This window comes from Mustelus asterias, chromosome 14, assembly GCF_964213995.1.
Source record: "Mustelus asterias chromosome 14, sMusAst1.hap1.1, whole genome shotgun sequence".
Taxonomy (NCBI): domain Eukaryota; kingdom Metazoa; phylum Chordata; class Chondrichthyes; order Carcharhiniformes; family Triakidae; genus Mustelus; species Mustelus asterias.
In genome coordinates this window covers 65902046-65916096 of record NC_135814.1, presented here as the reverse complement: position 1 = coordinate 65916096, position 14051 = coordinate 65902046, and the positions used below count along the sequence as shown (strand labels likewise).

The 14051-nt window shown below is 43.4% G+C and overlaps 1 protein-coding gene across 1 annotated transcript in view; it reads right to left on the bottom strand.

The window, feature by feature from the left end:
- Positions 1-14051, bottom strand: part of fam171b (family with sequence similarity 171 member B) — a 52608-nt gene that overhangs the window by 28032 nt on the left and 10525 nt on the right. The window lies entirely within an intron of this gene.

Below are 14051 nucleotides of genomic sequence, written 5' to 3'. Positions count from 1 at the left end.
GTGATTCTCCTCGCCGGGAGATTCAAGCGGAGGCCGTTTAGCGGGATTCCCACTGGGCGCCACGGCCTCCACGAGTCTCCAGGTGCCAGATTTATGGCGCCGTCAGCTCCGTGCCAGAAATCAGTGAGGAGCGGAATAAATTATTTAAATTAAATTTTACATAGCATTACCGGGTCTGGATCTGAATTCTCCAGACCCGCTAGTGTCTCCCCCCCAGCGGCCAGGAGTGTTTCACTCCAGCTGGGTTTACAATAGCTCCCCACTAATGGGGAGTTGGCGACCTGGCCCCACTGGAGTGAAGCGGTGGCCCTCGAGGCCCCCCAGGAGGTCGGGGGCAAGGGGGAGGTGCCCTAGGGGCCAGGCTGACACTGCCAAGCTGGCATTGCCCACCAGGCATCAGGCAGTGCCAAAGGGGTGGGGCAGCGACGCTGGGGTCGCAGGGGCCGGCCAGCGATCGGGAAGCCGGCAGGGTGGGGCTACTGCGTATGCGCTGATCTCCACTCTGACAGATCGGCACATGCGCAGTAGCCCGCTCAGCGCTATCCTGCCAGCCTCTCCAGCGGGAATAGGCCCCGCCCATAGATTTTTAGAGTGATTCACACTGAGGCACTCTGCAGTGCTCAGAATGTGTGAGATTCATTTTGAAAATCACGCTAAAAAGAAACCAGCGGGATTTACTCCAGTTTTTACGCGAATTCAACACTTAGAATGTTTTTGGGAGAATCTCATCCCAAGCGTCCAATCATTCTACAAAATATTTTGTCAATTCAATGCTATGTATGCCCGGTTACAACAAGTAACAAAATACATTTTCCACCATTTTATCTGCCACTATAAAACAACAAAATCACACCACTGCAATTATGAATCCATAGCAGTAACAATTCCTACCTACTCAATTCCTATCTAGTCAAGTATCAAGGTAACTGATTGACAAAATCGTTTTGATTAGTCCCTTGACAAATTATTGATTCCAGTTCAAAGCCTAGCTCAGTTCGAAATATATACATGGCTGCAAACTTGTCAAACAATTTACAACATCTATTCAACACATTAGAGGAAATTTCTCCAATATGAAGCTGTTCAGATGGTAGCAAAAGCTCCAAATAAAGTGAAAGAAGTTTCTAAAGTCACATGTAAACCTTTCGACTGTACAAACACAACTAGCCAAACCTACATAAAAGGTCCACAATATTTAGCTACGAAAAATAATCTGTTGACAAGAATAAGGTTAGATATAGATTTACCAAAGCAAAGAATAAGAAACCCAAACATTCCAACTTCGCAAGGAGATCTAGTCCCTCCCCCATAATTGATCATGATGAATTATTGCATCATTTTATCAAGCCATATTAAATTACTTCATTAATAACAGTCTTGAATATCACGGGACATTATGGGATCAACTTTACAAGTTAGTGTTCCTGGCTCAGAGCTCTGCAGGTCTTAATTTTAATGACCAGAAAATCATTGGTTGCACTAACTTCCAGCATCCACAGTATTTTGCTTTGACTTTAGCCTCTAATTCCATGGCCATAATTGCAGCTTGTCCTTTTTTGTGCAAGGCTTTGAACTTGAATCAATAATTTGTAAAATGTGCCCACATGCAACATATACATGCATGTAATCAATAACATATATGTAATACAAATGTTGAAGCCCTCCAGATCATACATAAATTTTCTTAGTCTATACGAATTGCTTTGTTATAAATTAAACACTCATCTTTGATATTCAAATGTGTTTTGAGTGGATAACTTGCAACTGATGAAAATCACATGCATTTTCTCATTGCACTTACATAGCTGAATTGCTGAAAGGGCAAATCGTTGGGCGCCACTTTGAAAAGTTGGGCTTGTGGCCAAGATCAGTGAATTGATTGCAAGCGCTTTATTGTTCTTTTCCTATTTAACTTAATGCTTTAAGAGAACTTAAAACTGGCTTCTTGGACACACATTTGGGCATATGCCAACAGGGATGTTCTTGGATGCAGGCCGGAATTGGGGAATGGTAGGGGAAAATGAGATACATTGAGCAGTAAAAGGAACGTACAAGCACTTGAATAGACAGAAATGGGAGCAGGAGGATGGAGGTAAAGAGAACGACACAGAAATTTTATAAAATAGTTCCTCAGCTGCAAATTCAGTAAAAATAGAATCAAAGAAATTTATTACACAGGAACCCATTTGGTACATCATCTCCATGCCATCTAAAAGTTAAGTAACACATCCTACTTTCCAACTGTGGTCCATAGCCTTGCAGATTTCACCACTTCAAGTGCATATTCGAGTAATGTATTAAATGGGATGAAGAGTTCTACCTCCTTTCAAGCAACAAGTTCCAGATCCTTACCATCTTCTGGGTGAAAGTTTTCTCAATTCTAGTTGAATGCTTCCATCAATTACTTTAAATCTACACTCCCCACTCCCAGTTATCGACCTTTCTGCTAAGGGAAATAGATCCTTCCTATTCGCTATCCAGGCTCCTCATAATTTTATACAACTTGATGAAATCTCATCTTAGTCTCCACTGTTCCAAAGAAAACAACCCCAGCCTAACCAATTATTCCTCAAAGCTAAAATTCTCCAGTCTTGACAACATCCTCATAAATCTCCTCTGTACCCACTCTAGTGTGATCACATAATGCAATAACCAGAACAGTCTGCAGCAATCTAGCTGTGATCTAACTAGTATTTTATACAGTTATGACATCGCCTCCCTGCTCTTGTATTTTATGCCTCAGCTAAAAGGAAAATATCCTGCAGGCCTTCTTAACCAACTTATATACCTATCCTGCTAGCTTCAGGGATTTATGGACATGCAATATTCTTCTACATGTCTCTGTAATCTAAAATTTATTGTGTATTTCCTTGGTTGCTTGCCATCAAATGTATTATCTTACATTTGCTATCTTTCTGCTCACTTGACCAGTTCATTGCCATCCTGCAGCCTATAGTTTTCTTGTTCACTATTAACCTGACAGCCAATCTTGTATCATCAGCAAACTTCTTAATTAAACCGTTTATTTAAGTCTAAATCATTGTTATATACCATGAAAAACAAGGGGCTTGGTACTGTGCTCTGCCAGACCCACTGGAAACAGCTTTTGAATTACAAAAATACATATCAACCACTCGTCTTTGTTTTCTGTCCCAGAGCCAATTTTAGATCTAACTTGCTTGCTACTTTCCCACTGCTCCCATTTACTTTGCTGGCCAGAATGCCACGTGGGACCTCAACATAGGCCTTGATAAAATCCATATATACATCAAATGTGCTACCTTTATTAATGCTCCTTGTTACCGCCTCAAAAAATTAATTCAAATCTCAACAAATTCACGTGGATTGTCCTTGATTAATCCATGCATTTTAAATGACGAAAATACTGTCCTTCAGAACGATAACCTGTTAATATTTAATCTATTCCTTTTTCCCTATTTAAACAATGGTACAATGTTAGCAGTACTCTGATGCCACACCCCTCTGCAACCAGAGAAGATTGGAAAATTATGATTATAGTCTCCACTAATTTCTCCTTTACTTCTCTTAATAGTCGGGGATATACTGTGTCTGGGTCTGGTGGTTTACCTACTTTCAAAGATACTAAATCCCTTATTATTTTCTCTCCTATGTTGATCCCATCCAATATTAAACTTAATTCTAGCTTGGGAGCTGAGTGGGAGGTGCAATGGCTAGTGGGTGGGCTGGAGGTCAACCTCCTTATCCTGGCCTGTCTGGCCCTAGTGAGACATGGACACAGTAACGTCCGCTATTGTTGCTAGTCCAGTCTACTGCTCTCAGCGGCGCTGCGGGGATGAAAGAGCTGTCAGTGCCCCCATTGACCAGCAGCTCTTGGGGGCAGGATCTCTGCCCTTAAAGCAACAAAAGTGCTGTTTTTTCTTGATTTGAGTCATTCAAATGCATGGAGGTTGGGACACTTGTAACGGTGATAGGAGGGAGCACAAGGTGTGGGTGGGAAAGTATAGACTTTATCAACAGTTGCAACTTACACAGTAGTTACCTATCTCAGACATGTGGTTGCAATGACAGTTCCCAATTCCAAAGCTTTAACCCAGGAGAGAACACCTCTCCTATAAGGTATATTTTAAACATTTGAACATGACAGGCAGCAGAGTCTGCTTTGTCTAATTAATTGAATGTTTTAAATGCCTACAACTTCCAAGAAACCCCGGGGCACTGTTTAAACCAGATTGGTTATTGCGCTGGAATTACACTCTTGGTGATGTGAAATAGAAGAGGTGATAGACTGCCTCTCTAGAGAGAGTTTCTCATCTTTTGCCACTGTAATCAATTCAAGTCCTGACTGCAGATTTACTGTGAAATTTTTAAACACTGCTCATCAACGAAAAACTTTAACTACACTTACCGGCAGATTACATTTGTATTAAAACCTTTCCAGCTAAAATTTCCTTGTCTTATGTATTTATTTTTCATTTTCTTAACAGAAAATGATGGGGAAAAAACAATAGCAGATGAATTAAACAGGTATTCTGCATCAGTCTTCACTGTAATGGATGCAAGTAACATCTCATAAGTAGCTGTAAACCAGGAAATGGAAGGGAGGGAGGAAAGCAAGAAAATTACAATCACCATGAAAGTGATAGTGAGCAAATTGTTGGAGCTGCAGGCTGACAAGTCCCTGGTGAAGGACTTCGCACTAGGATTTTGAAAGATGTGGCGAGTGAGATGTTTGCTGCATTTCCAAAATCCACTAGACTTAGGGAAGGTTGCATTAGATTGGAAAATAGCGAATGGAACTTCTTTATTCAAAAAGGGAGACAGAAAGCAGAAAACTACTTAGCTTAACATGCCATTGGAAAAATGTTAGAAACTATATTAAAATCATTGTCACAGAGCACTTAGAAAAATTCAAGATAATCAGGCAGAGTTGACATGGTTTTGTGAAAGGGAAATCATGTTTAACCAATTTATTGGAGTTCTTTGAAGAAGATCCATGTGCTAAGGATAAAGAGGAACCTATGGATATACTGTACTTAAGATTTCCAGAAGGCATTTGATAAGGTGCCATAGCAAAGATTATTGCAGAAAAGAAAAGCTCATGGTGTAGTAAGTAGCATATTAGCATGGACAGAAGATTGTTTCTTGTTAGCTAGTCAGGGTGCAGACATATATGGGTCATTTTCTGGTTGGCAAGATGTAACGAATGATGTACCACAGGGATCAGTGCTGGGACCTCAACTTTTTACAATTTATTTAAATGACTTTGACGAAGGGATCAAAGTTATGTTTGCTAAATTTGCTGATGTCTCAAAACAGCTAGGAACGCAAGTTCTAAAAAGAACATAAGGAGGCTACAAAATGATATAGATAGGTTAAGTGAGGGGACAAAAATCTGGCAAATGGAGTATAATGTGAGAAAATGTGAAATTGTTCATTTTTGAAGGTAGAATAAAAAAGCAGCGTATTGTTGAAATGCTGAGAGATTGTAGTGCTCTGAGATCATAGAATCCTACAGTGCAGAAGGGGAACATTCAGCCCATTGAGTCTACACCGACCACAATCCCACCCAGGCCCTATCTCCATAACCCCATACATTTACCCTAGCTAGTTCCGCTGACACTAGGAAGAATTTAGCACGGCCAATTCCACCTAACCCACACATCTTTGGACTGGGGGAGGAAACCAGAGCAAACGCATGCAGATACGGGGAGAACATGCAAACTCCACACAGTGACCCAAGCCAGGAATCGAACCCGGGTCCCCAGCGCTGTGAGGCAGCAGTGTAACCACTGTGCCATCTTGTCGCCTTTAAAGCAGAAGGATCTGGATGTCCTAGTGCATGAATCATAAATGGTTAGTGTGCAGGTACAGCAAGTAATTAAGAAAACTAATAGAAGGTTATTGTTTATTGCGAAGGGAATTAAATACAGAAGTAGGGAGAGTATGTTTCAGTTTTGTTATTGATTAGACGACATTTGGAGTACTGTGTACAGTACTGGTGTCCTTATTTAAGGAAGGACGTAATTGTGTTGGAAGGAATTCAGGTAAGGTTGAGGGTCAGGGGTCGAAAGCACAGAAAAAGGCCTTTTGGCTCATCATGTTTCTGCCAGTCAAAAACCACCTAACTATTCTAATTCCATTTTCCAGCAGTTAGTCCATAGCCTTGTATGCTTTGGCATCGCAAGTGCACATCTTAATACTTCCTTAATGCAGCGAGTTCCAGAGTCCCACTACCCTCTGGGTGATAAAGTTTTTCCTCGCATCATCTTCAAACCTCCTGCCTGTTACCATAGAAACGTAGAAAAACTACAGCACAAACAGGCCCTTCGGCCCACAAGTTGTGCCGAACAATCCCTACCTATAACCCTCCATCCTATTAAGCTCCATGTACTCATCCAGGGGTCTCTTAAAAGACCCTATTGAGTTCGCCTCCACCACCACTGACGGCAGCCGATTCCACTCGCCCACCACCCTCTGTGTGAAAAACTTACCCCTAACATCTCCCCTGTACCTACCCCCCAGCACCTTAAACCTGTGTCCTCTCGTAGCAGACATTTCCACCCTGGGAAAAAGCCTCTGAGAGTCCACCCGATCTATGCCTCTCAACATCTTATACACCTCTATTAGGTCTCCTCTCATCCTACGTCTCTCCAAGGAGAAAAGACCGAGCTCCCTCAGCCTATCCTCATAAGGCATGCCACTCAATCCAGGCAACATCCTTGTAAATCTCCTCTGCACCCTTTCAATCTTTTCCACATCCTTCCTATAGTGAGGCGACCAGAACTGAGCACAGTACTCCAAGTGGGGTCTGACGAGGGTCTTATATAGCTGCATCATTATCCCCGGACTCCTAAACTCAATCCCTCGATTGATAAAGGCCAGCACACCATACGTCTTCTTAAACACCTCCTCCACCTGCGGGGCCGATTTTAGAGTCCTATGGATCCGGACCCCAAGGTCCTTCTGATCCTCCACAGTACTAAGAGTCTTTCCCTTTATATTGTACTCCTTCATCCCATTTGACCTACCAAAATGGACCACGACGCACTTATCTGGGTTGAAATCCATCTGCCACTTGTCTGCCCAGTCTTGCATCCTATCTATGTCCCTCTGTAACTTCTGACATCCCTCCAGACTATCCACAACCCCACCAACCTTTGTGTCGTCGGCAAACTTACCAACCCATCCCTCCGCTTCCTCATCCAGGTCATTTATGAAAATGACAAACAGCAAGGGTCCCAGAATAGATCCCTGGGGCACACCACTGGTGACCGACCTCCATTTAGAAAAAGACCCATCTATACCCACTCTCTGCCTCCTTTGGGTAAGCCAGTTCTGGATCCACCAGGCAGCAGCCCCTTGGATCCCATGCCCTCTCACTTTTTCTCGAAGCCTTGCATGGGGGACCTTATCAAACGCCTTGCTAAAATCCATATAAACCACATCTATCGCCTTCCCTTCGTCAATGTGTTTAGTCACATTTTTGAAGAACTCCACCAGGCTCGTAAGGCACGATCTGCCCTTGACAAAGCCATGCTGAGTATTCTTGAGCATACTAAACCTCTCTAAATGCTCATATATCCTGTCCCTCAGGATCTTCTCCATCAGTTTACCAACCACTGAGGTTAGACTCACCAGTCGGTAATTACCTGGGCTATCCCTATTCCCCTTCTTGAAAATAGGAACCACATCCACAATCCTCCGGCACCTCTCCCGTCTCCATCGACGACGCAAAGATCATCGCCAGAGGCTCTGCATTCTCTTCCCTCGCCTCCCACAGTAACCTGGGGTACATCCCATCCGGACCCGGCGACTTATCTATCTTGATGCCATTCAAAAATTCCAGCACAACCTCTTTCTTAAAGTCCACCGCACACCCGCAGTACATCCACCCAGGTCCTTCTCCTCTGTGAAAACCGAGGCAAAATACTCATTGAGCACCTCTGCCATTTCTACTGGTTCCGTACAGACTTTCCCGCCTTCACCTTTTATAGGCCCTATTCCGTCACGTCTCATCCTTTTACTCTTCACATATTTATAGAACGCCTTAAGGTTCTCCTTAATCCTACCTGCCAGGGCCTTCTCGTGACCCCTTCTGGCTCTCCTAATTTCCTTCTTTAGTCCCTTCCTACAAGCCGTATACTCTTCTAAATCCCTATCTTCGCCAAGCTCTCTGAGCCTTTTGTACGCTTTCCTTTTCTTCTCGACTAGGTCCCGCACAGCTTTTGTGCACCACGGTTCCTTTAACCAACCAACATCTCCCTGTCTGCTCGGAACGTTGTCCTGTAGAACTCTAGACAGACATTCCTTGAAAAACTGCCACCTCTCTTCAGTACATTTCCCCGAGAATACCTCCTTCCAATTTACTCCTCTAATTTGCTGTCTAATGTCTTCATATTTCCCCTTACTCCATATAAACACTTTCCTAGCTTGCCTGTCCTCTCTTTTTCCAATGCAAGCCTAAAGGAGATAGAGTTATGATCGCTATCCCCAAGATGCTCTCCCACTGAGAGATCTGACACCTGTCCAGGTTCATTGGTCAGTATCAGATCAAGTACAGCCTCTCCTCTTGTAGGCTTGTCCACATGCTGTGTCAGGAAACCCTCCTGAACACACCTAACGAACTCTTCCCCATCCAATCCCCTTACCCTAGGGATATTCCAATCTATGTTTGGGAAATTAAAGTCTCCCATCACAACAACTCTGCTATTACTGCATCTCTCCAGGATCTGTTTCCCTATCTGCTCCTCCACCTCCCTGTTACTATTGGACGGCCTATAGAAAACTCCCAGCAAAGTGACCGGCCCCTTCCCACTCTGAACTTCCACCCACAGAGACTCGGTGGACAATCCCTCCACAGCATACACCTTCTCTACAGCTGTGACACTATCCCTGATCAGCAGTGCCACTCCACCCCCTCTCTTGCCTCCCTCCCTGTCCTTCCTGAAACATCTGAATCCCGGCACCTGGAGTATCCAGTCCTGTCCCTGAGACATCCAAGTCTTCGTACTGGCCACCACATCACACTTCCAGGCATCGATCCACGCTCTGAGCTCATCCCCTTCATTCACTATACTCCTGGCATTAAAGTAAACACATCTCAATCCTTTGGTCTGAGCTCTCCCCTTCTCTATTCCCTGTCCATCCGCCCTCTTGCACTGCCTATAACCCTTCTCTGTTTGCGAGCTACCTTCCTCACTCTCAGTCACCTCATTTTGATCCCCTCCCCCCAACCTATCTAGTTTAAACTCTCCCCAGTAGCCTTAGCCAACCTTCCTGCCAGGATATTGGTCCCCCTGGGATTCAAGTGCCACCCGTTTTGTGTGTACAGGTCACACCTGCCCCTAAAGAGGTCCCAATGGTCCAGGAACCTGAATCCCTGCCCCCTGCACCAGTCCCTCAGCCACACATTCATCCTCCACCTCACTCCATTCCTGTCCTCACCTTCCTGTGGCACAGGCAGCAATCCTGAGATTACTACCTTTGCTTTCCTCCTTCTCAGCTGTCTCCCTAATTCCCTATACTCTCTTTTCATGACCCTTTCCTACCCACATAGCGATACCAATATGTACCGCTACCTCCGGCTCCTCTCCCTCCCACCTCAGGATTTCTGGGACTGGCCCAGCGGCATCCTGGATCCCAGCCCCAGGGAGGCAGACCACCATGCAAGACTCCCGCCTGCCTCCGCAAAATCGCCTGTCCTTCCCCCTGACTGTCAAGTCCCCGATTAATACTGCCTTCCTCCTCTTTTCTTTAGCCCTCTGAGTTACAGGGCCGGACTCCACCCCGGAGACACGGCCACTGCTGCTTCCCCCAGATGGGTGTCCCCCCCAACAGTACTCAGGCAGGAGTACTGGTTGTGTAGGGGCACACCCACCGGGGTGCTCTCAATCACCCGAGCTTTACCCTTCCTGGCCGTCACACACTTGGCCTCCTCCCGTGGCCCTGGTGTGACCACCTGATGATAGCTCTTGTCTATTACCTCCTCATTCTCCCTTAACAGCCTAAGACCCTCGAGCTGCTGTTCCAGCTCCCTAACACGGGCCCTCAGGAACCGCAGCTCGACACACCCCTCACAGATGTGGATGTCCGGGAGGCCAGGTGCCTCCAGGACCTCCCACATACTGCACTGCGAACAACACACTGGCTTAACACTCATATTTCACCCTTTCTACCAAGCTACACAGAGAAAAGTAAATTAGAAATAAAAAAAAGAAACTCACCCCGGCTCGCCCTTTCCCCCCAAAGCCCTGTGAGCCAAAGCCCTTACAGCTTTCACTCTGCTTCTCACTCACTCCACTGCCCGCTCCTGACGTTGCCCGCTGTATACTGCGGCCTCCTTTTTATACTTCGCGCGCTTAAAAAACTACAAAATGTCCGCCCACATGACCCTACACCCAGGCTACTTCCGGGTTACTCTTACACTCTTCAATAACTAAAACCCCGTAAATCTATGCTCCCTGGTCATTGATTCTTCCACCAAGGGGAAAATTTTCTTCCTGTCTACTCTATGTCCCTCATAATTTTATACATTGCAATCATGTTCCACTGCCTCCCCCCCACCTCAGTTTCCTCTGCTCCAAGGAAAATCAACTCCAGTCTATCCAATCTCTCGTCATAACTAAAATTCTCCAGCCTAGGCAACACCCTGGTAAATCTCCTCTGCACCCTTTCCAGTGCTATCACATTCCTCCTATAATGTGGATTCCAGAACTGCACACAATACTCTGGCTGTGGCCTAACCAACATTTTATACAGTTCTCGCATAACCCTCCTGCTTTTAAAACCTTTAGTAGACTAATACCTGGAATGGGTGGGTTGTCTTATAAGGAAATGTTGTACAACCTAGGTTTGGATCTGTTGGAGTTTAGAAGAGTAAGAGGTGACTTGATTGAAACATACAAGATCTTGAGGAGTCTTGACAAGGTGGTTTTGGAAAGGACGTTTCAATTTTTTTCTCTCAGAGGGTTGAGAATCTTTGGAAATCTCTTTCTCAAAAAGGCGGTTAAAGCAGATTCTTTGAATACAGGTTGAGTATCCTTTATCCGTAAATCCAAAAACGAGAACATATCCATAAACTGCACTTTCTTTGAACCTCATCAACCTGTAGGACGGGAAGTCTAGTTATTTGTCTTGCGATTTTTGTGGTGAATATATCAAAAATAAACTTATTACAGGTATGCAGTATTTATTATTCAATGATACATCTTACTTTTCTAGCCATTTTATTTACTTTATAGCTAGCCTTGGCTATTTCTAATAAAGGATATTCAACCAGTAATACTACAAGGCAGAGGCTGATAGGATTATTAATAAGCAAGGGGATGAAAGGTTACTGGAAATAGGTGGGAACGTGGAGTTGAGGTTATGATCAGATCAGCTATGATCTTATTGAAAGGCTATAAAGCTGACGCCCATGGAATAAAAGGGAAAGTGGCAACATGGATACAAAGTTGGTGGAAAAGAAGGAAACAAAGAGTAGAGGTAAATGATTGTATTTTTGAGACCGACAAGCCTCTGGGTCAGAACATTTACACTCTTGACTGCAGGGAGCAGGGTGGTCAGATGATCCCATGATTCCTCCACTGTAGAGTTTTAACTTTGCAGTGTCTCTGACATCAGTGGTTAGTTCCCTGTCCAGAGACCCAGCCTGATTAGCACTTACCTCCTGAGTCCCCCAAAATCTTAACCTTGAAGAAGCTGCCGAGTTCCCCAAAGCTTAGGACAACCTAACCATCAACAACAAAAGGAGAACGTGAATGAGGATCACAGTCCCATTATCATATTTCAAGTTCCAACCATTTTCTTGGAGTAGGCTGGCTGCCTGCCCAACTTCCAGCTTCAGTTAATGTGGGTTTGAGTCATAGAAATCCCTATAGTATGGAAGGAGGCCATTCAGCCCATCGAGTCTATACCAACAATTCCACCCAGGACCTATTCCCGTAACCCCACACATTTACCCTGCTAATCCCCCTGACACTAGGGTCAATTTAGCATGGCCAATCAACCTAACCCGCACATCTTTGGACTGTGGGAAGAAACCCATGCAGACATGGGGAGAAAGTGCAAACTCCACACAGATAGTGACCCGAGGCCAGAATTGACCCTGGGTCCCTGGCACTGTGAGGCAATGTGCTAACTACTATGCCACCATGCTGCCCAAAAGTCGGAAAACAAAATTCTGATACCAATTCCACCCATTTGTTTTAAATTAAAATTCAGCCAATTGCGCATTCCCACTAATTTGTCATTTTCATTCCCAATACCGGCAGTCTTTCTTCTTTCTGTGTGGTCTCTCCCTTGTCTTTCATTGCCTCACTCAGTTTCAGCTAACAAGTTTCTACTAAGCAATTGCAGGTTAATCAAACTATTAAATATTCCTGCCTCTACTACTGTTTCCCTCCTCCTCCTTTCCCCTAAAATCCACCCTGACATTCTTCAGGACCTGACAGGCTTTTTGAAGACAAAGTTGGAACTTTATTCAATTTCTCATCTGTGATGGAGGCACCTTCTTTGTTTCTTTTCTCTCTGTACTGTACAAAGAGCCTTGCTCAGCTTTCAGTTTTCAATGCTGAAGAGGAACACTTGAGACGCTATCTGCTCTCGTCTTTTATAAATGCTGACTAAGCTACTGCTTGAAGCTTTGCTTCAAGTTGCACTGTGGATAATTAAATGATAAAATAATCAGCATTCTAAACGTACGAGGCAACCAACAGCATCTGCATTTCAAATGAAGGCAGAAAGGTCACAGGGAAATTGACAAACAGTTTTTTCTCAAGCAACAGACTTTTGTTTTGGAACATATTCAAAAATTACTACATTCAAAATGATCTAAGTAATACAACATTTGTGACTGAGGAGATTAAAATGAGATTTCATGAAAATGAATACTACATTTGTTGTTTGTGGAATACTAGCTGTGTGATAGTAGAGGAACCAACTACACCTTTGATATAGGTTGTAAAGGGAACATCTAATTTGCTTAATGTGGTTTCACTTGAATTATACACCAACTACAATGTTAAGCAAGGTCTCACTGTATATACAATCGGCAGTGTAGAATACAGCAGCATTAGCCAACCAACAACAGACTAGAAAATTCCAACTTCACAATACATAAAAAGGCAACAAGACTATCAATAAAAACAAAAAGTAAGCAAACCACAGTCTGGATCATTTTGACTCCTAATCCTGTTTTGCTGTCAACTATTTCCTGGATAATAACAACTAATCTTATGGCTTCTTAAAGGAGCACTGTGCAACATTTTTATTTTTGACCATTACATAAATATGGTCAATAAATTCATTTATTTGTGTTTATGGCTCAATATTCAGAAAGAAGCGTGATACAATCTGAAAATAACAAATGTAAATATTTTGCAATAGAAGAGTTAAAGTAATTGATGCTCATTAAGAACTACTGAAGGCAATGGCAGGAGCAAGGATTAACATTTAATATAATCCACTATTCAAGAATTTAATTTGTGGAATATTTATTGCAGGTTGAATTATAACATGAAAAAAATGAAATGATGACTGAGGAGGGAAAAATGGTGAAATAGCACAACAACAGGGTAGCGAACTTCCCAGGGGATGGCTAATCAGAGGGCACTGTGCATCTCTCTAAGCTTCCGTCAAGAATCAGGTAACAATTGGAGCCGCTAATTATGCTCCCTGAATCAAATGCTGTGCTTCAATCTATTTATTGCAAGTGATAAATAGCGTTCGCAGTACCTTATGCTGCTTGTCTACTGTGGGTAAAATGCAATGTTGCACAGGCTGTGTACCAGATGAACTTACTGAGTTACACAATTTTATTCAAAATTTATTTTGGTACACCCATCTAGAATAGTAAATATCTTATCTATTGAAGTTGGAGTGTGTGCCCATTTCTTCTCTTCCATTCAATTAGATTGCAGAATGAGAGACTATTCTCTTTTCAACCAGTAATATTACAAAATGAGGAACCATTGAGGTGCAGAATTATGCCACCAGGAAGCAAGATGAAACAGTACTACATATAACTATTATAAGTAACTAGAAAAGAAACATTTCAGTTTTACATCCAA